Source organism: Ischnura elegans, chromosome 3, assembly GCF_921293095.1.
Source record: "Ischnura elegans chromosome 3, ioIscEleg1.1, whole genome shotgun sequence".
Lineage (NCBI taxonomy): Eukaryota > Metazoa > Arthropoda > Insecta > Odonata > Coenagrionidae > Ischnura > Ischnura elegans.
The window spans coordinates 73,823,262-73,847,368 of NC_060248.1; the positions used below are offsets into that span (position 1 = coordinate 73,823,262).

The 24,107-nt window shown below is 37.5% G+C and overlaps 1 protein-coding gene and 1 long non-coding RNA gene across 2 annotated transcripts in view; both read left to right on the plus strand.

Annotated features, from left to right (window-relative positions):
* Positions 1 to 24,107, plus strand: part of LOC124156015 (Kv channel-interacting protein 4-like) — a 540,581-nt gene that overhangs the window by 125,268 nt on the left and 391,206 nt on the right. The window lies entirely within an intron of this gene.
* Positions 17,807 to 24,107, plus strand: part of LOC124156016 — a 245,155-nt gene continuing 238,854 nt past the window's right edge. Inside the window, exon 1 of the long non-coding RNA XR_006864251.1 lies at positions 17,807 to 19,309. This is a non-coding gene — a long non-coding RNA (uncharacterized LOC124156016). The remainder of the gene's footprint in view (positions 19,310 to 24,107) is intronic.

Genomic DNA, 24,107 nt, shown 5'->3' on the forward strand with positions numbered 1-24,107 from the left:
CCAAAGAAAACGAGAGGCATTGATTGCGATTCGTTGCCCACCAATAGTGTATTCATAATATACAAATTATTTTGTTTTAGAAATCCCAGTTTAGACGAATGGCAATGGTCAATTTTAATCGCATTTGAATAAAGACCAGATTAACGTCCATGCGATGCCACTCCACGTGACGTCACAGGGACCTAGCTTCTATACGAGTAGATAGGAGTTTTACATCACCTATTAAAACTGCCTATGGTCGGAAAGTTTCCTGCGTTTGAGAAGGTATTAATAATTCTTATTTAAGCCAAGCGCTACCTAATAGCAGGGTACTCTACTACCTGCTAGTAGCCTGCATCCTATCAGCGCTCCGAGCCTCGCCCCGAGGTTATCTCAGTCGGCGGCAGCGGGAACCAGAATGACGTCGCACGGGTTTTTCTTATCATTCATACATAGCCGTCGCGTTTTCGCGCGCTTGAAATTTTTCACTTTTCATTTTATTGCGAAAAATAGATATCGTCAGAAAAAAATCTAAAAGCGTTAAAAGCGTACTCCAGGACTTGCTAACCTTTCGATTAAGGCAATAAAAATATAACAGGAAACCACCCTATTGCGAGATTAAATTTTAGTAATTCACTGGAATTTGCTTGGTTAGAGTAGTAGTAGGAGGAAAAAGTACGAGTTATTGATGCAAGTGAAAGTGCCATTCTGAAGTATTTTAAATAATATTATGTTAGATTATGTGTCATACTTGTCATTACCTGTTTCACTTCTAAATTTTAATACAAACTCAACTTTTGAACCCAGGAAAAACCAAGGTGGTGAAAATCAGCAATGAAATCATTGATTGATTAAATCCTTATTTCCACTCTTCATTTTGCAGGTATACTAGAAAACTAGGGCATATTTCCTCTCAGTTTCCTGGTGCCTGTGTTTGCTTTAAGACCAAATTTAATCCAGCCTCATCGAATCTCATTTTGATGGCATTTATTTAACCTTAGAATGGTGTATAAATAACCTTTTTGTTTGGATAACATAACTAATTTTCTGTCGACATTAGATTCCCTTTGTCGTCACTTTTGACCCCAGAAGCTTTGCATTCCAAATTCCTTAAGATGAGATCACAGGCTCTCGATGAAAAGATTCAATCGGTTTTCAGTCCCACAGCTTTTCTTTGTGGGATTCTCTGTAATCCCCCTTCAAGGATTCTTTCTTTTCTGATCTCAATCTCTCCCGACCCACACACCGTAATTGTTTTCTTTTCCGAAAACTCCGCTCGACTTTTTATATGGCACATGACTTTTGCCGGAGTAACCCAAGCAGAAGCAAGACCAATTCTTTCTTATTCTTGTCATCTTCGTATCTGTCTGAAAAGCCCTCCCTGATATTTTGACTCACAAATATTAAGGCCTGGTTACACGGTACATGAGAATGTACAAGAAAATGTGAGAATGTCTGAATCTCAGAATGAACGCGAAAATGCGTCGTGTAACCGCGCAAAATGTAAGAATGTATGAATTTCTGAACGCCTGCCCTAATTTCGTTCAGACAATCATACAATTTGAACTCAGAGTCACCTGGTGGCAGACTACGAAAACGACACATTCATTTCATCTGGCTTGTATAGGCGACTTCTTTGTTTACGTACGGCCCCGATAGTTATTTCGATTTGATATGATCTTGCTTGACTTGGATATCTCACTGATTGGATATGGGTAGCGAAAGAATAGAACACAAGAAAAGGGGATGGGTAAAAGGAAGGATCAGATGGAAAGGCGCTGAATGTATGAACCGCGAGAATTGTCCAAGATTGAGAGAATGATCGTTAAAAGGTCAAAAAAAAAGCATGTGATAGGCAAAGAAATAAGATTCAAGTACCTACTATTTACGCTGTATTTACTCTAGTTCCTGTTTTTGAATCGAGACTGACTGCAAAACGAGTCGAAATTGTAGGTGTTGCGTTGACATGCAGCGAACGTTATGGGCATCGCAGTAATAAATATTGAATTTACCTTGCCAAAAGTCTCATATTTCTCGTATATTCCTGTAGCTTACGCAGATTCACAGGAGAAGGATGGAGAGAAATCACGACTAACTCTCTTTCAAGTCTAAAATTCAACTGCCTTTATTATGTCCTGTTTATTATATCACAAGGCTTCAGGGCACGAGAAATTTTGAAAATGTGCTTTTATTATGGAACATTACTATCCAACAAAATTTTAACGATATCGGCGAAAGACACTTCGTGAATATTCCTTGTTAGGGGCTCCTTGTGACGAGAGGCCGGCCGCCCATTACATTCCTTATTTTTCACCGTGGTTTAATCGTAATCAGTATTTATTCTCGTAAACAGCCACTTTCCTTATAATTTGATCCTACAATGGGTAGAATGATAGGTACATTTATAGAGTTGTTTACAAAGTGAAATAAGTAACTTGATTAAATCTTGCGGTAACCCTGATTTAAGAGTGTACTTACGTTGAGGATATCCCGTTGACAATATAGCCAATGCATTTGACTCCATTCTGTGGATCATCAACCACTTATTCCTCTTATTTTTGTCCCTTCCAACACAAGCAAAAAACTTCTCCGGCGAGTAAATAGAGGTACTAGACGACGGAGCACTTTATATGGTTTTATGGGATACACGATTTATATGGTTTTCACACGTTTTTCTATTGAAGGTCCATGCTGCAATATACTTACTGCATTAAGCAAATGATGTAGGTGTGTAACGTAGATCACAATCTGCAATCAACCTATTTTAATTTAATCTTTCCAAAGCCCCCCAAACAATCGCCTTTGTTTATTTCAACAACGCCTTGGCAACCCAATATATTCACAATCCGAAGTTTGACGTTAAAGCAGCAATTATATTCGCCAAATTTGCGTTTGAGTCCCTACATAGACCGTTTTTCTATCCACTTCCTCAGTCTGTCATCAGTGGATTCCAGGCTGTGATGTAACGCGCGCACGCTCCGTCACGTGTTTTCAAACAGTCGATGAAGATTATTTTTAAAGACTCATATCTCAGCTATAAAACATTATTCATCCGCGAAATTTTCGGCAAGTACATTTGAGGTAAGGATCTTATTATTCTAGAACTTTTAACAAAGTTTGCATGTTCCCCATTGGTTTATATTTGAAGTCGAAATAATTTGTTGCGCATTTAAAAATGTACGAAAAAATGTCCGAAAAAATGTACCGTGTAACCACCTACTCGCGGATCTTGTCCATGAGAATAGTACAAGAATCTGTTCAGAAAACCATTCAGAAAAATGTAAAGATTCTTGTACATTCTAATGTACTATCATTTGCAAAAGTCTTGCAACAAATCGAGCGGCGCCACTTTCGCTCCACAAAGATTGTGCCCGGAAATTGTATGGTTTTCGGGTGTATGCAACAATCCAATACTAGTCTTCAGGGTTCAATGCATGGAGAACGGGTCATTGGGTTGGTGAGGTATTTTGTCATCCTTTTCAGTCTCGGGATTTGACCGCTTCCATTTAAGTGAAATTAATGTTCATGATATTCCCCCAAACACATTGTAGCATTTAATGCAGTAGGAAAGATCGAAGGTAATTCCTCGGAGAGATTTTAAAAAGTTGGTAGCTTGGCTCTTTTTGAGTGATCTCATCTCTTTTCAGAGAGCTTGAAATCACGAGTCGTTCACTGTGAACATGGCAGACTTTTGTTTACATCTATCGACTCGGGTTGATGTTTTAATACAATATCTACGACATATGATACGAGGCAGCTTTGAAATTCCCAGTGTTTCATCATATAAATATCTGAGCAAACACGTAAAATATGAATTAGTTAAGCTGATCGGTATTAATCTTTGCGTAAGTAATAACAGAGTTCTCCGACGTCCGTCAATCGGTAAAGATGTATTCCTTTCCACTTTTTCAAAGTATGACGAGGAAAACTTAATTCCAGCTAAAAGTCCCATTTTTAATGATTGTCGGATTTCAACAGGTATTGTTTGATAATATGTTCTCCTGCTGAATTAGTGGGAATGCGAATAATAACTCTAAGCTGCTATGTCGTTGATGATTAAGTTATCTTATTTAGATGCAATCATTTACATATACACTGATGAATTCGGGATAATGTAGGATACTTACTTAGCATTATTAATTGAATTATCTACTTGCATTTAGTAGGTTACATTGTATTAGGAAATGTGTTTGTTGGCAATACGTTTTATGTTTAAGGCATCAGTGGAACTGCAGCTCATTTCATAAAACCTTTCAAGTCGAGTAAGAAGGACATATGCAAATCCTAACAGAATTTCTGTTTGTAATGAATGTATACGCTTGCTTCATTAGAAATACAAATACCGAGTTTGAAACATAATAACAAATAATAATAACTTAAAAAGACGATACCATACCGAAGTCGCAGGCGACAACATCATTATATTCCTATTGTATATATTAACCAGCCGAAACATAGAGTATGCGAAAGACTCCGTGCTCAAGTTATAATCATATAAACGAATAAAAGACTAATATACCGAGAAAGTGATTATTTTGATCAAATTCGTTCAAGTGAGAAGCCGTAGGAGAAGCACATGAAGGAGCTCGGTGTTACAATAACAGTAAATAATCAAAATTACCAAACTATGACCTTGAGCTAGGAATAGCTCAGTGGATAAACATTCGGGCTAGTGATAGGATGAGCCCGCGTTCAAGTCCTTCCCGTGGCCGTAATTTTTTTATCTTCCGCACAGCCGTATTTTATTTTAAAGTTTTTTTTTTTATTTTTGAAAGTTATGTTAAGAGGGTACCAGCTGTTGAATTTGAGCAACAATTTATAATTTAAATGACCGTGCCGTGAATCTTGCGTAGTTAGCGCGGTAGGACAAATCAATTGCGTTTTCTTGAAGGAACTCCAATCAGAATCACTGGTGAATGTAATTCCTAGTGCTATATGGTTTCCTTTACAGGTCCGTAACTGCTCAACATTATTAACCTTTGGAATGAGAACTATTGTAATAATCTAAGGTTCCATATACGTAATTTCTTAAATAGATCAATTTTATCTGATTAAAAAGAAAATTATGAATGATATTTTGCAGCGATTATGCTGTCCATCTATGTAGTATGCTGCCTATTTGTCCTCAACTTGTCGCCATTTCCTACCAAGTTAATTTCTCCAGTAAAGTTTTTCAGAACAATTTTACCCTTTTTCGTTTCGTAAATGAGCAGTGACGGAAACTTTTCTTAAGAAAAAGATATAAATTAAGTGAAGAATTTTACTTTTAAACTTTAGGCTTCAGTATTCTACAATCAGTGTTTTTTAATACAGTAGTTTTGTTGGAAAGGGACAGAATGTGAGACTAGCTGATCTACTAAGTACAATCCTAGGAATAACCTATGTAATGGTAATCCTTAATCGCGCACGCACCACGGCGCTTATTTTTAAATATAGGAAAGGCTTATCTTGAGGTATTTATCAACTATTGTTCTAGTGCGTACTTTCTTCAAGCAAATTGTGGCATCAACATGTATATGATAGTGCTACAAATTGGTCCTATTTACACTATTTTGGAAGTACGTGAGAATCACTCACGGCCTGAAAGTTTTACTCCAGGTAACATACTTCTCGTCCCTGGCTGGTAAAGTTGCGATAAAGATGTAGGGCAAGACGAGGTGCAGGACCTATTAGCTGACCAAAACTACGGCCCGGGAGCACCCGATTCAGCGTTAAGAGCTGAGGGAGCGGCTAAATTATGCGCAAAGTATTTTACCTCCCTAATAGATTCGCAAAGTATTTCCCTCCCTAAAAAAGGGCGAATATTGGTTTAAATTGACTTTCAATTTAATCTCTGTCCGTTGTTGTTATTGGAAACCTTACCAATGGAGACATTCATGGGTAGGGAAAAGTCGTACTATTAAGCCACTCTTTAAGTTGGTTGTCCTTAATAATATAATAATGGCCGAAATATTAAAATCGAAACAATAACTAATTTATTATAACAAGAAGAAGATTAATGCGACATGATCACTAAATATGTTAGTGCTATCGTAAAAATTGAAGCCTCTCCTAGATATGTAAACAGTAAAAATAGAGACACATTCTGCTAGCAACGATGAGGCCTAGCGATTTTTTTTGGCAATCAAAATTCCATTTTTTTCCGAAGAAACATTTCCATCGGTGTAAATATATTTATCCAATTAACAAATTGATAATTAATGAAGAAGAAAGCTTATGGAGCTATCTTTATCAGCTTCAACCTACGTAAAGAACTATTTAATGCCAATCAATTAAATATGGTGGAGACGACAGAGTCGTGTTTTTTTTCGGAAAATTGCCATTTAATTGGAAATTTAATTTTTTTTCATTTATTAATTCTTCTATGTAGAACAAATATTTCAACAACTTAATATAAAGTCTCCTGAACGACGTTGAATCCCTAAAAAAAGGGTTACGAGCGAGTTGATTTCCGTGTTCCTAATGGCGAAATCGTGCCCCCAGCCGGCCTTATGGGGTTTACTATTGGAAGCCAGGCGTCAAAGGTACCCACTCTTTTAACGGGCAAATATTTTCAATTAGTATAATATTATTAATTTCTTAATTTATTAATATTTCAATCTACTCCAGTCAACTACGGGTACAAAAATAATCTCAAACGCCGCGACGACTTAACAACATCTACGCTCGTTTACTCAACTGAACATCGTAATGATTTCCTACGTCCCACTCCCGTGTCACGATGACCCGTTCGTGAGTCGTACCCGAGCTACCATGGAGATTCATACCTAGATAGTGATCATTCAAACTTAATGGTCGCCAGAAATCGACAATGGAGCGAAAGTGGCGCCGCTCGATTTGTTGCAAGACTTTTGCAAATGATAGTACTACCGTGTAACCAGGCCTTTACGAAAGAAGATCCTCAATTGTTGAAATTTAAATCTAAATGTGATGTCATTTATGGGATTTAAATGGGTTTATAGAAGTCGCCACTCGCGTCGCTGACGGACAAAGTGATCCGAGTTTCACGGGGAAATAAGGTATAATTAGGAGTTTCAACCGAAATTTACATGACGTCATTTGCCAAATTCATAACTCTTCAATGCTATTCCTCCCATTTGCAAAGAGCCTACCGCAAAATATTGGAAAAAAGTGGATCGCATTGTACTCATGCGCAGACATAATTGAAAGCCGATTAAAATGTAACCGAAGTGGCTACAGAAATCAGCCATCTATAGGATGGAATTGAGCTTCCTCTATGCAGTCCCCTTTCATGACGTTTCGATAAAGCGATTCGATATTTTCGTCATCATTATTCCTTAGCTGTTAAAAATACCTGCACCTTTCAGAGGTGTAAATTAAGTATCATTGGAAGAAATTATTCTAGAATAAAAAATAAATAATATTAAGAACTATCATCATTATTGTCATTAGAAAGAAATTGCTATGAACTAAAGAAAGATTCCCATTATATACCATTCATATGCGTGATGAAAAGTCCGAAAGTGAATAGCGATAACGCTATAGCAGTAACAAAACGTTGAGCCAGTAATGAAGGAAGCGCCCTGTGATACGAGCCGTGGTAAGCTGGACGCTGAGTTTCCATTTTTCGGTGGATGGTGAGTTTAGCTGCTTTAGTTCAAAAACCCTGAAGCATATGTTATAGTAGTAAGCCGTCTATTAGCAGCTTTTTGGATGCAGGCAAAGTTCATATTTAAACTCACCTACCCAGCTTGCCACTCGTCCCTTGTCTTGACTTCCCCTGAAGGCTCTTCATATGTCAACTGCTTGGTACAGGGGCACAGCCAGGAATTGAGTCTGGGGGAGGTTTAGGTGCAACTAATACTGGGGTGTGTGGGGGTATGGAATACCCACCAGGATAAGCGGTAAGTGCGAGATTAGTAAATTGCGGAATTTTAAGATAAATCGTTCAAAATGTTGAGTTTTACGGCTTAATGAGGGATATTTTATTAAATCTTACGCTATTCTATTTGTAATATCAATCCAATTAAATAAAATGATTAAACTTAAAAACATTTCTGAGCTCTGGGGGGGGGTTTATCCCCCCTCGCTGCGCCACTGGCTTGGTAGGTCACCATTTATGCCTTTTCAATAATTGTATCTTTAAGCCTTAAGAGGACACCCTCAGTCAGTCGTTTTTCTTTGGAGATTTATTCATTTAAAATCTGCAGTATCATCTTGAAATTAATGCGGTATGTCGTAAGTTATCGTGTATCATCGAGTTATAGAGCCATCGAGGCCTATTTCAAAAATTGATTATGACAAAAGTAAGAATTTTACATCTAAGAACATTCTTAGTTTCGAAATAAATATGAGAGGAAGAAGTGAAGAAAATATATAGTTTTCTGGTTGGATATACTTGCAAAATAGTTTGCTCCATACACCGTGACATTTTCTTGGTGGAACATAAATTTTGAACGAGTTATGCGTCAAGAAAAAAACAAGTCGAGTGGGGGTGGTACGTCTTCTTAATATGAGCCTCTTAGCGGTTAATTTTTTCCACGCATTAGTATGTGCACGTTTAATACTTCATGTTCCTTACACTCGAATTTCTTTCGTGTGATCCTAGACACCCAGCTCATTTTTTGGGTCGTTTCATCTTCTAGTGCTCGTTTAATGTTACATTGCAAGCCCTTGAAGGGAGCTCTTTTCGCGAGAGAGAAGTTATTTTGTTGCCTTGACAAAGTGCATCAAATAATGTTCGACTGCATATCTCCATGATTTGAAAGAATAATAGAATTTTCATGTAAAATCTTGTTGCATCCAGTGAATGAAATAGCATAACCGATTGCGTGAGTAAACATCTCTTGGAATGTCATGAAACCCTCAGAAAAGGAGTAGGTGGTCATCATAGAGTTTGCCATTTTATCGTTTTTAACGAATTTGATATCGAAAGATAGTCTTCATAAAACTAATTATTATTTGCAGTTGTATTTTTCAAAAATAGTTGTTTGTTAGATACGGCAAGAGATTCCATTGCATGATATCATAGAAAATTCTTCAAACTTTATTTCTAGATGTAGTGATTCATCCATGACGATGGTATACATTTTTAAGTAAGCCATTTGCGATGGAGTCTTCATTATCATCATCATCAGCAGAAGCGATGACTTTGCCTTAAGATATAATACCACCCCTCTTTTGATTACATGGAAAGCATTTTTTACCGTGATCAAATAGTGGAGATTGTGGAGATTAAAAATTTTCCCGATTTGGCAAAATTTTTCCTTTCAATTTTTAGTTTATATGTCTCCAATTTATCACTGTGCGCGTTTACGATATTTAATAGTGAAAATAGCATTACTCAGCCTGGAATTAATTGAATATTGTGGGGTATTATTTTGAAGACATGCATATTTTTTTTAGAAAAATCTGTTCTTTATGTCATTGTACCAATTACTCATGTTTGGACAATCCTAAAAAGCGATAAAAATATTCTTCAACTGAAAAATCCTGTTGCTGATGAACTAACTGATGTAGCACAAAACCATATTTTTTAAAAGCTACATAAGCCTATTCTGAATGATATTACTTCTCTATTTACTTTTCGTAGAAACTTTAAAATAACTCCTGGTCATTTCGTCGAGTCCGGTCATATGCTATCCGACTTATTTATGTAGAGACCTCAAATCAATATTTTTGCGTCATGGATAGCTTGACAGTTTAGATAAAAGTTACTCATATTTTCTATTTTTTGTATCTAAAAGCCGTGATAAATTATCGATTTGAAAAATTCCTTCACTTCTTCGTGCCTGATTCCAGAATCATTCTGCCACGTTATTACGAAATTCGTGGGGTAGAAATTGCGACTAATTGAAACGGGAGGAAGAGCATTATTTTGATGGCAGGAGGTTTGGATAAATAATGAGGGAACGTAAACATAAAAATTCGGTGCGATAACGGATACTCTACCCTTAATGCTCAATCCTTCCGTCCTGGCGTATTGATTCCTGGCTCGACAAAGTCTAACCTTCTCTTGTTTCTTGAAAATTTCATTCCCTCTTTTATAATGACCTACCAATTAAGTTCTCTCCTTCGCCCTCTCGAAATAGCAAAAGATATGGAGGAGTGTATTTTTATCGTGTTATATTAACGCTCTTCCCTTAAAAATAACTCCAGTCTTAATTAAAAGGGAGGATTCGAGCAAAAGATTTATTTTGTCATAATTTATGGGCTTATAAAGGTCTTGGTGAAATAGCAGGACCTCTGATCTCCAGAAAAGGTAATCGGGACAGTTTCTCAGAGAAATGCCTTTATGACTCTCCACAAATTCCCGGAGTCAACAATTTCAATGATAATGTGCGGCGAAGGATTTGACTCAGAAATGCAGTCATGATTCTTTTCATTTAGCTTCATCGTTATATTTCCACGCCCATATATACATTATTGTCTTTAATATTAGCCTAAAAGTGTACTTGATGATGCTATAACTTGCGAAACCGATGGTGTCCCCAATGTAAAAATACTGGGAAAAATACTCATTATGAGCGTAAGCTCGAGAGAGTTTATAAGATATATTCCTATTAACATTTGAAAGGGTTTCGCGTGTTCCATTTTTGGACAAGTGCACTGCGTTACATTCAATGTCACTTTGTAAAAATATTATTTTATTGGTTCCAGACTTCCTTCTTTGCTCAGAAGCGTAATTTTTTCAGTGAGCATACATAACTCAGCCAACTTATTAAATGAAAAAGTAGTGTATGGATAACTTCCTAATGCACTCCAAACTTCCTTAGCAAGGAATTTTTCGGTGAAAGGAATCAATTCTAATTGTGGCAAAAAAAATTCTGAAAGTAAGTGATTCTTTTCAAATACTCGACTAACTTCACGCAGGAATCGGTGCTGCGGTAGTATCTAGAGCAATTCCGTATCTAGTTATTTAGAAGAGAACAACACAACCCGAAATAGAGCAAAAGTTATTCTTTCGTCAGTCTTTCATTCTTGAGAGGAAACATGAAATATTCTGAAAAGTTTTAAAATTAGTGGGAGCCGCAGTAAAAGCTTACGATCTTGCATCTGTACGGAAATCCCATACCATTAAATTGGTTTTGCGTTTTATCAAAAAATGACTCCAATTTCTTGAAATTTTGGATCTTTGAGCGAAAATTACTTTGCGGTATACAATAACTCCAATGGTTCTGCTATGACTTGAATCAATATATTTATTTAAGCTTCATTTCAAATTAGGTTACCCGTTGAAATTCAATATGCTGTTTTTGAAGTCCAAATTTTTTCAAGGATTTGTTTGCTTGCTCCTAGTCATCTATATATTTTTAAAATGAAATTTTAAACTGCTTTTACTTTCAAAATCAAAATAAGGGACACGGAACACGATATTAATTTACATTACTTCCTCATATTTTAGCAAGTACAGCTTAGATGTGTAAAAATATTTGTTTATAAATATCGCTACATTGTAATTTCTGTAAAAACCTGAAGGATGATTTTTTTAAACTTATTATCTATATTAACAAAACAAATTGCATCATCAAATAATATCTATATAATTTCTATAAAAAAATTATTTTTTTCATATTTTTCATACTTCAGGACGTCGCATAATTCTAAATTAAATATTTTTGAGTTGTCCTTCCTCCTGTCAACAATAGCTGTTCTTTTTTTCCAACTCTAGATTCATCTTCACAAATGGCAAAAGCTGATGGGATTCTCGGCGCCAAAAAAATTGAATTACTGGTGCAATTTATTTAATGGCGATCCCCGAAGGCACGGCCTTATAAGACGAATTAATATCCATTTGCAGCGTTAAGTTCCGCCCGCTTTTTGCGCAGGAAATGGCGTTCGCGCTCTCAAAAGCGCGGAAATTGTCCCGCTCTTCCTCTTTCTCAGACGCGAAACGAGGAAACAATCAAACGCACTTACCTTTAACGTCTTCCTCCCGGAGAAGGTCCTCAACCCTTTTTTTTTTCCCTGTCATCTCCTCCGCGATCATAGCCAATTGTTGTCTCCTCGGCAATTTTACCACGACTCGACGTGCTTCAACCCTCCATCTATTTTCTATTCCCGCATTAGTGGTTCCTTCATCACCATCCTACTTTGTCCTCACTCTTCCCAAATTCCGCTACTGTAATGTCTATTTCCTGATGGCCCTTAAGCCCGGAAAACCCTTCATCATCATTGGGGTAGCCAGGAATTTTGTTCGGGGAGGAAGGGAGTGTCCAAAACCAGGGTGGGGAAATTTATGAAAAATAGGGTATTAAGTATAGGATTTTAAACTAATTTTAACACTTTTCATAATAGAAAAAACTTTTCTAAGAAACCTTTAGTCAAGTCATAATTTTTCAGTGTTTTTTTAATGTTGCAAAGTAATCGTGTTTTTTTATTTCTCGGGGGGCGGGGTTCAGGCACTACCCCCCTCGCTACGCCACTGTTCTTCATATTTTACCCCCTCGTTATAAACTGTATTTTTCTGTTTTCCAACGACTCCTTTTAAGACCTCGAATTGCATCTCCTAGGTTATTATCGGTAGAGACCAATTGCTCAAAAAGAAAAATTAGCCATAATATTGTGTTTATGATACATTTTCGTTAGCAAAACTGCATTAGTAGTACAATATAATGTCGCATATTTGAGGATACCTCCGAAGATAATAAAATGAGTAATGTTAGGATAATAATGCTCAATTTTATCCTTCGCTCCTTTTTTTTCGGTATATTATGGAAATTTCTCGTGGGTCGAATTCATTTTATTAATATATGATTTCTCCCACATCTTTCAATTGATTGATATTTTTCATGGGGAAAGAGTATATTTAAGCCTTTAAATCGAGTCATAAAAATATTAAATGTCCTGATGATGTTCGTGAAATGAGCCTCATGTTTAACATTTTTGGAGGATCCACTTTGTGGGCTAGTAGAAAATAGAAGGAAATTACTTCATTATTTTAAATATAAAATACAGAACTTTCATATTTCGATAGTATTTCGAATGGGGCATTAAGTGAATTGAGTACTGTTACAGGTTTGACGAGGAGTACTTAGCGATAGGATGTAATATCTCATCTATCCAGTGTCATTTGCATTTAAAATACAAAAATGAAGGACCAGTAGAGGAAATTGGTGCTGGGCATGGGAGGTATTGTATAAGCTATTAAACTCTTGGAAGAGATAAGCCAGTACAATAAAACTGAACTTCGTTTTAAGAGCGCATGTAACAATTAAAATACGACTTTATAGTGGCTAAGTAGTGCTACAATACCCATATTCGGCACCCTGAATTATTGGCCTGCAATTTGATGCAAAGCTATAAGCTAAGAGATTTAAGGTCAGATAATGTAAAGGACAAATGGTAGCAAATGAAATGCCGCCAACATGAAGTCATAAAGATATATAATGCGAAGTACTTAAAGCTTGTTTTGCGTCAGAAATCACCTAGTCTCTGCCACTGGCGCTTGCATAAAAACATTTAATTTACTTCATTATTTTCTAACGGAAAAGTCTCGTAGAAATGGTGTATAAAATGCATTACATCGCTTAATGGCCAAATCATAAAAATAGAAGTCAATGGATTATTACACGCCATCAGATGACGAAAATTTAAATTAGCAGTGGTTGCTTCAAATAAGTAAATATAATTCGTTAGTATCTCACCGCATGTAAAAATAATCAAGTATCTACGTAGTACTTTTTAAATTTTAAATTTAATTTTGGTTTGATTTATATCTAGGTAGTGCTAACCTTTTCTGGCATGTTAAAATGTTAAAATCATCATCCTAAATGAATTAATGAATTTTCATCTATCATTTAAACAAAAAACAAGAGGCCTGAAATGTTTATCGGAATCGGGGAAATATTGATTCACGAGAATACTGCGACATACCAGAAAAAATTTTAATTTAATCCGGAAGGCAGTTGAAGCTGGAAAGAGTTCAAAATATTTAAATATGGACTAATTAATAGGTGGCAAGTCCTTGCCTGCCATATCGAACGTTACTGGTTCGAGCTCCGCCAGGGTGTCCAGAGCAGGGGTAGTTTTAAATGTTTCGTCAACCGTACTAAAATATTAAAGGGAGAAGCTATTTTTTTTAGAAATAATAATAATTAAAATTATTACATCAAAAAATTAACTAACTGTGCATAATTTGGAAAAGGCTATTGGCATTGAATTACTCAAAAGATATCCCTGTATGAAAGTTCATGGTATGTTCAAATCATTTCATCAAACTATGTGTGGAAACATCACAAAATTCATCCACTACAAAACGGGTGGCACCACGGAAAACTAATACGGACGAATAATAAGCGGGAGAAAATTGCGCTAGATTCGCATGTAATTCCACGGTGAACTCAGCATACGAAAAGTTTGAGCAAAGTCAAAGTTATCCTTCGCAACGTATTGTTTTCACAATGAGATTCCCATAATTTGCAACCCTCTACTTCATGAAATGCATAAGAACTCTTTCCTTCTGAGTTCTGAGGATAAAACACGCGCTGTATTTGAGCCGCTTATTCAAACTTTAATCATTCTATGTAGAGAAAGTTCAGACAAGGTATTATTTATTAATTATCAAGAAATATGAAACTAATTATAACAAGCCTCTATGTTTCCAGGGTGTATTCTTCTACTCTATAGTAAAACAACGTGTTCTAATTAGGGATGGCGAGTTAAACGAAACGAAAGTCAAAACCAGTAAAATTTCAACAGTTTCGTTCCCGAATGGGCCTAATGTAGAAACGAAACGAAATGGATTTAACCCGAAGAGCTAAACTTGGGGTCGAAACGTAATCGGAGTTAAAACTAAAAAGGGTCGAAAATAAAGTAAACCTCTGGGACGAAACGAAACAAAGATATTGTTTCGCACTGGAGGGACCACGTGCTTCACCTTCGAACAGCTTAGTTTCGACTCACACACTGAGTAAGAAGTATGGTTGAATGAAGTAGAGTTACGGCTTACCGCCAATAGATGAATGGGGCACTCATATTTTGACCACAAACAGCACAACGGTGAAGGCAAACTGGCCATTCCATTTTTAACCTCAATGTTTTTACCTCTCCATATCCTGTCATGAAATGGGTCGAAACTATTACCTCTTATCCCTCTCCATTCAACCTCTGGGATCGAAACTTAACTATGAGCGGCGGAGTTTCGATGAATGTAGTTTCGTTCTCGGGAGTAAAGTTTCGTCCCGGGTCGAAACTTAACTCTTTGGTGATTTTAATTTCGTGCGGGAACGAAACTATACCCAGGCCTCGTATTTTCGTTTCCTTATGGGTCGAAAAGAAAAAGTTTCGTTTCTTTTCACTTGCCATCCCTGGTTCTAACTGACTGATTGAATTCGTTCAATGGTGTTAGGATCAACTATGTGGAAGTTATTATTCGAAAATGAAAAGGAGACTTTGTTGATTTCCTGATTAATTTCGTCCCTACGACATGTAATGATGGGTACTTGATAATGACCTCTATGGTTCGAAACATGTCATACGGACGAAATAAATCAGTGGAGGTCAACGAAGTCTCCTTTTCATTTTCGACTGGTTGAATTATTCTCTCATCAACGTACACTCGCAACTTTTGAGCCACGAAGTTTTCAGAATATATTCCTTGTATCATGTATAGGTGCACTAACAATAGGAGAGGATTCTTGCGAGAAAACTGTTTTTGGTTAGTCTTGACTCCCTTAATGTGGTTAGAGCGGATCCGGCTGAAGTCAAGTGATGTACTCGGGGTGCCTATCATTTTCGCAAAAGAGTAAATAAGTTCGCCAATAAAAGTAACAAAGGAAATTATTAAAACACAAATGGTAATTTAAACACTATTTAAATAGTTTGGAAATTACCATTTGTGTTTTAATCATGGGTATAGCATTATTCCACAAAATTAAGCCTGAAACGATTTTATACGAAACAAAAGAAAACATCGATGTAAGCTTGAAAGCTTTTCGGGTTTCCACCCGGGTCTGGGTCTGAGTGGTGTAGGCCGACGTTTCGTTGGGAGACTGCCCCAACATCCTCAGGGCTAAAAAAAATGTATAAAGTGTATTATTATTTATTTTTAATTATTATTAATTAATCATTTTTTATTTTTATTAATAAATAATTATTATTATAGTTATAATTGTAATTATAATGAAATGGCATTTAAATAAACTGTGTTAATCCAATCTTATGTCATTAAGAAATCAATATTTATTTCTGTATTAAGAAATTCTAGTTATAAGTTTATATTTCTCACAAACAGCATAATACACCCACAACAGAGTACGTGCGCCATTTTTTATGATCATTGTAAACTGGCTGGTTGGGGTGAGCCAAGACTCATCGGTGCAGTATCAAATCGCGACCATGACGTGACTACATCGCCATCATCAGCCCTGAGGATGTTGGGAAAGTCTCCCAACGGAACGTCGGCCTACACCATGTAGACCCTGACCCGGTTGAAAACCCGAGAAGCGTTCATCCATGCTATTCACCTGGAAAAGCTCAGATTCTTCAAAAGAAAGCATAATTTTGATTGAAATTTGAGTGCAAATTTGCACCTATGCACTATACAAACGTCAAAAATGATTTTTCAAAAGGTAGGTACTGGTTACGTGAGGTAGGAGAAATAGAATACGATGAATGAGTAGGAAAAAGAGAGACAGGATTAACTGAGTATGTATACATTGATATATTGCAATATAATGTGTTTTTTCCTTGAAGAAATTTTATTTTAATTTTTTTAACCCGAGTAAAATACATTTACAGGTTAAAATCAAGGAAAAATTGAAAACAGTTTACTTAGAAATATTTGTATGTCTTTGTGTGGGTATCTATGCTCCAACTCATGGTTTAGAACTAGATTTGAGTGTTTTTATTGGATTGGGTCCAAGTTACCCCCCAATCAAGATAACTTTGGCCCAACTTAAAAATCCTGGTTGATAAAACAGTCAGAGGTTCAGAAACAGCCTAAAATAGAAGGTACATTAAAGATCTGTCCACTGTATATACTTTGTTTCTTAATTTTAAAATTAGATAAGTTTGTTTTTTTCAAAAAATCATGAATGTTTGGGCCAAAGTTAGTTTATTTGTTAGTAGTGTAGGGGACATCCATTATTTACGTGAGGCGTTTGGGGGAGAAGAGAGAGGAGGTCAAGCCGATTCTCATCCAATCTCACGTGGGGAAGAGGTAGGTCCTGGCAAGTACAACGAATTTTTTTCCGCAAGAAACAGCGCAAAACTACGACCTTAGCAATCTTAAATACTAGTCTTAAGTATTTTTAAATAAAAATAATAAATCAAATTGTTTTCTTTTATAAAGCCAACGCAATGAAGCATATATCAACGTATTTAACCTGAAAATACGCATTTTGAACAATATCACGTGTGATTAGAGGGAGGGGGTCGAGTAAAATCTCACGATGTCTCTCTAAGGGGGGAGGCGGGGTCCAAGAATCTCCAAAATCGCCTCAATTAATGGACGGCCTCTTATGTGTTCTTTCGGATATGCGTATTTTTTCACTATTCAGTAAAGGGTTTGGTGCTCTCACGGCCGCGTCCAAGGGAGTCAACTGCGGCGGGAACGGGCCACGAGCGCCTTCGGTAAACCACTCACTCTCCGTCATCTCCTCCTCCCTCGGCCGGCCTTTCAGACTCACTTCAATTCCAGCGCGCCCCATCCCCCGTACACTGCCACGCCCCCTTCCCCTCCCACACCCACCCACCCCAACGTCACCCTCCCCCCCTTTCGTCGATCTTCCCCTCCGTCTCCCGCACCCTCCCCTCCCTCCTCCTTCCACCTCTTCTCTCTCACTCTCCCCTTATCTACTTCTCTCTCTCTCTCCACACCACGCCCCTTCTCAACTTGGTGGCACCAGTAGCTTGCCGATCGTCCCAGAACTCGGATCGGCCTGGGTCTTCGACGACGGCCGCCGACTTCCTTTTCCAACAACCACCTTGCTCTTAACCAGAACCCTAGACTCCCATATTTTTTCACATCTACCTTCCCACCCGATTTCAAATCTATCCGTGAGGTCTTCCTCAGTAGTCTCTCGCCTTGTGGCATATATTGCGCCAATTTTTTCGGGAATCAATCGCACAGGAGTCGCAGAGATTCGAGGAGAACATAGACTTTGCCAGTTCGTCGTGGGAGTTGGTAGGCGGGAGACGGTCGGGTCATCGGGATCAAAACAAGAGCACGCGACCGAAGTGTGGAAAAGGGTCGCGGACCAGCTGTGTGCAGTGTGCCGAATCTTTCTCCGCTCTTCGTCGTAGGGGCATATTGCGTCGGTATCCTCGTCGGTTGGACTCCACAAAATGTCTCCACATCGTTTGATAGCTCTGGAATGAGCCAGTTTAGCTTCTCCCGAAAAAGTTCAAGAGACTTGACTTATTCGGGGGTTGTGACATTCATTCCATTGACTCGCACGGTGTTTTTCAGTGAAAACAAAGGCAGGTCAGCTGCCAAGAGGTTTCTTACCAGGTGAACTTTAAACCCTTGACTTCGAATGCCTGGCTGAATTGGCAGTCATCGAGGAATTAGGTTCTTAGGACGGTGACGCGAGTGGAATTGTAAAGATTTGCACGGGAGGCGAAGTTTACGACGGTGTCACTCAGCCTTTCGGAGCCTTTGTGAATCCGTGAGTCTTCGGCTAAGAGCCATTGTGTTTTCCGGAAATTTTATTTGCTCTATCCTCGGCCGCGTTCATCGACTGTCATGTTGTGACCCGTCGGTTGTAAGTCGTTTGAACTTTAAGTGTGTATCCTGATTAGAAGCAGCAGAGAAATAATCGTATACGCACCAATATTTCCCTCATATGTAATTACTTCTACCTACTAGTTGTGTCTGTTTATATCACAACTACGGAGTGGCGATTTAGGATTATTCTCATCAAATCTTGGTGATGCGTCTGTGAAATAACCTCTACACTGAATTACGACTTCCATATTGAAACGGAATTAAGGCTACGTGTTTCATTAGCGGGAGTAAGAACTTCGGCAGCACGTGTCCCCATCAGATTTATACAGGTGTCATTGTTTCCCCAACGATGTATAAACCCCGGCCGTAAGTACGGTTCGAGCTCGTCCATCCACGTCAGTGAGTGATTATATCTCGATTCTTCTCCCCTGACGCGGGCGCGCCGAGGGAACACAGGGCGTGATCCGCTGGAGCCATCTCCCCCATTCCCTCCCTGTTTGACCACCGGGCCGCCGACGATTTCCCGGTCCAGCCGGCCGGCATCGCCGCCGCGTCCGAGGCGACTCGACGCGGTCTACCCCACTGTGTGTGTGGGGGGGGGGGTTTACCGCCCCCTCGTAATATCGAAGCGGCGGAGCACGCGGAGAGGGGAAGGGGTTCGCCTTTAGCGGTCGCCCGTTGCGTTCTCACAGGTGGTTGGTGAGTACTAAACCTTCTCCCTCCCATTTCGTTCCCCTTTCAAACTCCCTCCGTGGACCACACGAGCCAGTCGGAGTGAGGGATGTGGAAGAAGAGACCCATGAATACTCAGTCCTTCCACAATTCCTTGCTTTTTTTACTTCTTTTGGCCTTCTCACTGAATTCACCGCTCCGTAGCCTTATGTGACTGCTTAAAAGAGGTTCCTGCCCGTTTTTCGTTTCTCCGATTGCAAGCAGTGGGAACTAAAAAGTGGAATGAGACCTTGGCTGCCGTCTCCTCCATGCCCTGTTGAATTTGGCATTGCTCGCTGGCGTGCCCGCTGTTTTATTTTCCATAGGACCCCATAGTATCTTGAAGTTTTTCATTCATTTCTCAAGGTATCCGTCTTTCGGTGGTAGAGACGGGTTGATTTTATAAATATGCTTCCCTAGCGGCGGTTTTAAATAGTTAATGGAATAGTGGTGGTTGATAGAAAAACCCATAAATTTTCGCTGTGGATTAGGTTAATTAAAGGAGAAGCAATGGGGTTTTAATATGAGGTAATAAGAGCTTTGATTTTTCTCCAGTATTCGAAGTTAATCATAGAGGTGCCAACAGCATATTGATGATATCCTCAATGCCTTTTAGTAAGGATAAATCACCTCGCCTCTGCACACAATCTACAGAAATGTTCAGTATTTGATCTGTCTCTTTTAACGTAGTCGCTCCTCGATTCTATTATTTCTAGAAAATAAAAATACCAAGCTGAAAATTATGTATTCCTCCGGTATTTTTGTATTAACTAAAGTATTATTTATCTTACTCATTACTCATTTGTGTTATTAATTTACAAAATTCGGATATTACGGGTAAATCAAGAAGACATTCTTTCGGAATTTTTCATCCCTTGCCTATTCCCATTTGTTTTCTTACGCTCATCTTTTAGTCGATATCTATCTCAATGTTTTTTATCATTTCTCATCGTTAACATTCATTTCCTATTGGTACTAGTCATGTACTTACTGTAATGTTGGATGCAATTAATCCCTAATACAGTACATACCACCGATCATTGACTTTTATTAATGTTATTACTTGTATTTAGGGCGTGACGATTACTTCTAGCGTTCTTCTTTTTTACGTAATATTTTTAACAAAGATATTTTACCCAAGCAATTCATTTTCCCAAAAAAACACAATGGAATATATTGTATGTAAAATACTTATTATCACGACCTTGATAATATATTTAACCTTAAAGTCCGCTGCATTCTATGTTTCCTTCGTAAATGCAGTAATTAATGTATGAGTTCATTCCGGGTATGCCTTAGTGCTCCAATTACCTGCGTGACCTATATCTTGTGGGACTCGTAGGTCAGAGGTGTAGCTCGGATTTCCTTCAATTAGACATAAAAAAAACTTGTGGCTGTTACTTTATCATGAAGACCTCGCTTAAGGTCATGCAAATAAAAAAAATATTCCTTGGATATTATTTGGTAAGTTGATGTCTTTTTCTGAAATAGATTATTGATAGCTATGTACATTTTCTGGCTACTTGGCCTACTTGTATATCGAATGTAATTATTTGGCGTTCATAAAAAATTCTCGGACTTGGCATATTAGGTCAACAGTAGTTCTCATTGAGTATAGAATCATCATTATATTTGCCTAAACAAATTTTAATTTGGTGAGTTAACTGAGAAGCTTCGCTTCTTGCTGACTGAATTCAGTTCCGGATCGCTAAGCTTAGCATCTCCACCAGCTGGCCAATATTTAATTACACTCATAATTCGCTTGTAGAATGTCCGCACAGGGAAAAGGTGGATAAGAGATTAAAGAAAATTTTGAGTTTGTGTGCTTTGAGTGAGTCTCATCATGTGGGCCGGTGGCTGTGCTTTATTGAGAGTAAGGTGAGGGTGGGCTAGATTGAGTTACTGATTAATCTGAAGTCTTATCAGAAATTGCCGCGAGAATTGGATAGTGAGCAAGGGTAAAATTTTTACAAATACAAATCACCCCTCGAAGTGATGTTCTAAATTGATTTTTTGTCTACAGCACCGGTTTCTTTCAACATTCTTATTCAGCTTATGGCAGTCATATCTCCCAATTTCGCCAACTCTTTCTAACGTTGTGCTATTCCATCTTGGACAATTCACTTTTACTTATACCACTACTATTTATGTAATGCGTCTATTTGTTACTTATAATATGCAACGTTAAAGCGATAGCAGTGGTGTCTATGTGGGGCACAAAGGAAGAAGCTTCAGAGTCGGGAAGAAGGAACATTTAAGTGCCTGCAAAAAGAACAAAAATGATAAAATTAATTTCGCTAAGCACTTAATGTGCAACTGCCATAGGAATGATGAATATTTTAAATTTACATGAGCATTTAAAATTTTTATTTAAATGAATATTTTTACGTTTTTAATGAATATTTTAAAATTATGATTAGATCGCCGTGAATTAGACTCACGAGAGCAGTTGGAAATTTTAAAAAATTATTGAAAGTCAGGACAGCACTCTTATAAACGAATATCTTTACCTATCTTTTTCCCCTATTCTGGCGTCCATTTTAAAATTCATCTCTTCTTCCGTTAGGTAACTTGGTAGCAATAATAAGATAAATACATCATGATTTACTCCTGAAGGTGATGATTGCTCAATGAGTAAAACTCATCGAAACCCGGGTCGCGTCATATAAAACGTGGTGATGTAAGTAAAAGTGAATTGTCCAAGAAACCTTTGGCATATCTTCACCTGAATTTATTGCGGTGTGACAAAACATGGGTCCTTTATTAAAATTTATTCAATTTTACAGATCGTTACGAAGTGTGATTATTATTCCTCGTGTGGAGAAACTCCTCAAAGTTACGTCACTTTTGGTGTGAAGTTATAAAATATTCTTTGCAAAAAATTTCATCAGTAAATCCACGTTCCTGTTGATTAATTCGATGCTCACGGAAGTTTTTTTATCACATTTCAAAATTGCTATTGATCACACCGTAGAGATTCCTTTGGCTCCTTTTATTAATAAAAGAATGGTATGAATTAAGGATTTGGGAGCATTTCGAGTTATCGTTGAAACTTGCCTTGATTTACGTACTTATGCTGTTACATGTGCATTTTTTCGAAAAAAAATTGAAAAAATCTTTTTCTTCGTTCGTTTAAATTTGTTTTCCTTTATTTTGGTAGTAAGTTCCTTGACTTAAACGACGTTTACCAATTTATTTATAGCCATTGGTTTTACTGTGTGAGAAAACATAGTTGTAGAAACACAATGTTAGGAAATTTTCCAATGGCTGTTGTGGTAATTGAAACTTTATGGTTAGACCGATATTAGCAAGCTCTCTCGAGACAAGGGTGAAGTCATTATGTGATCCTCATCATATTATTTCAAAGGCAGGGAGTCATAAAGGTGAAAAAACAACTAGAGATTAAATGGAGAAGTTGGAGCACGAAATTTCCGATTTCGGCAAAAAAATAATATCAAAATCATTCCGCGGCTAATGAAGTAATTATCTCTCGACTTTTATTACGCCCGATACATGTGAAGCTCAAATTTAACCTTTTTGAATAAAGAAAATTGGCTTTGAGAAAGAATTGAATTCTGATTTATCGACTCTTATTCCGGATCACTTAATTTGCTGCCCTCGTTTGGGGCAATTATATTCTCGAATACTTTTCTCTTATCCGTATTTGGGCCGTCGTAAATTTCCGGTTTTAATCCGTTTGGGTCCTTGGCCAACTCCGGCTTATTGAGACATTTTTCCAATCCCCTGTTTGAGAGGCGAAATGAGGAGAATTGACGATCCGTACCTCTGCCCGTGAGACTTGTTTTTAGCTACTTCTTTAAATCCGTAAGACGCAGTGAAAGCCTTTCTTCCCATTCCTCCATCCCTAATAATCCCCGTCTCTTGGTCCCAACCAAATATTCATTACTTATGATTTCCCCTCTCGGCTCTCCGATTCGTAAACCATTCAAAGAATAGTTACCCTCCAAGGTAGCTTATTGTCCTATCAATGGAAATTATTAACTCCAATCTGGCAAATCAGCACTTGATATCAATGACGAAGTTGGGGCGAATGGCCAAATGAGGTCCTTTTTCTATTTCTAGGCATACTTTTTAAGTATTTTATGCGAATCTAGTTTTCTTGGAAATTACCCTATTATTTATGCCACCTCTTTTTCAAATAGCGCAACCCGGGTTTCGATGAATTACCATCATCTTCAGGCGCAGATTATAAATTATCTCAAGTCGATTTTTGGAGATCGTAATTTGCGCCTGAAGATGATGATAGTTTATTGAAACCCGGGTCGCGATATTTATAAAAATAGTGGTATAAGTAATAAAGCAATTTCCAAGAAAACTTATAATGGAATACCACATAGTGAGTGATGAGTTAGTGAATTTGAATTTAGAATGTTATTTAGGCAGATAATGTTTCTTAAATTAACAATTCAGCCTCAAAAGTTAGTTTCTTACTTGCGGCCTCCATTGCAGTAACCTCTTTTATAAATGACTTCAGATTCCAAAAGAAACAGATTTTTTTCAATTTATTTCCGCCTGCTTTGATAATTGAGTATCTACTTGATATCATATTTGAATAAAAAATTCGGAAAAAAATAAACCCTTGTTAATTTTACTCATAAATTATTTAATGCCAAATTGTAAAGTTTATCTAAAACTTTTAATTAAAGCTTATCTTGACAACCCAGCATCAATAATGGTAGCTAAAGGAAACTCGATATCACTATAATAAGTTCATTAAAAAATATGTCTTTGGAATTATTATAGCTATTTATTTAGTGTTACACAT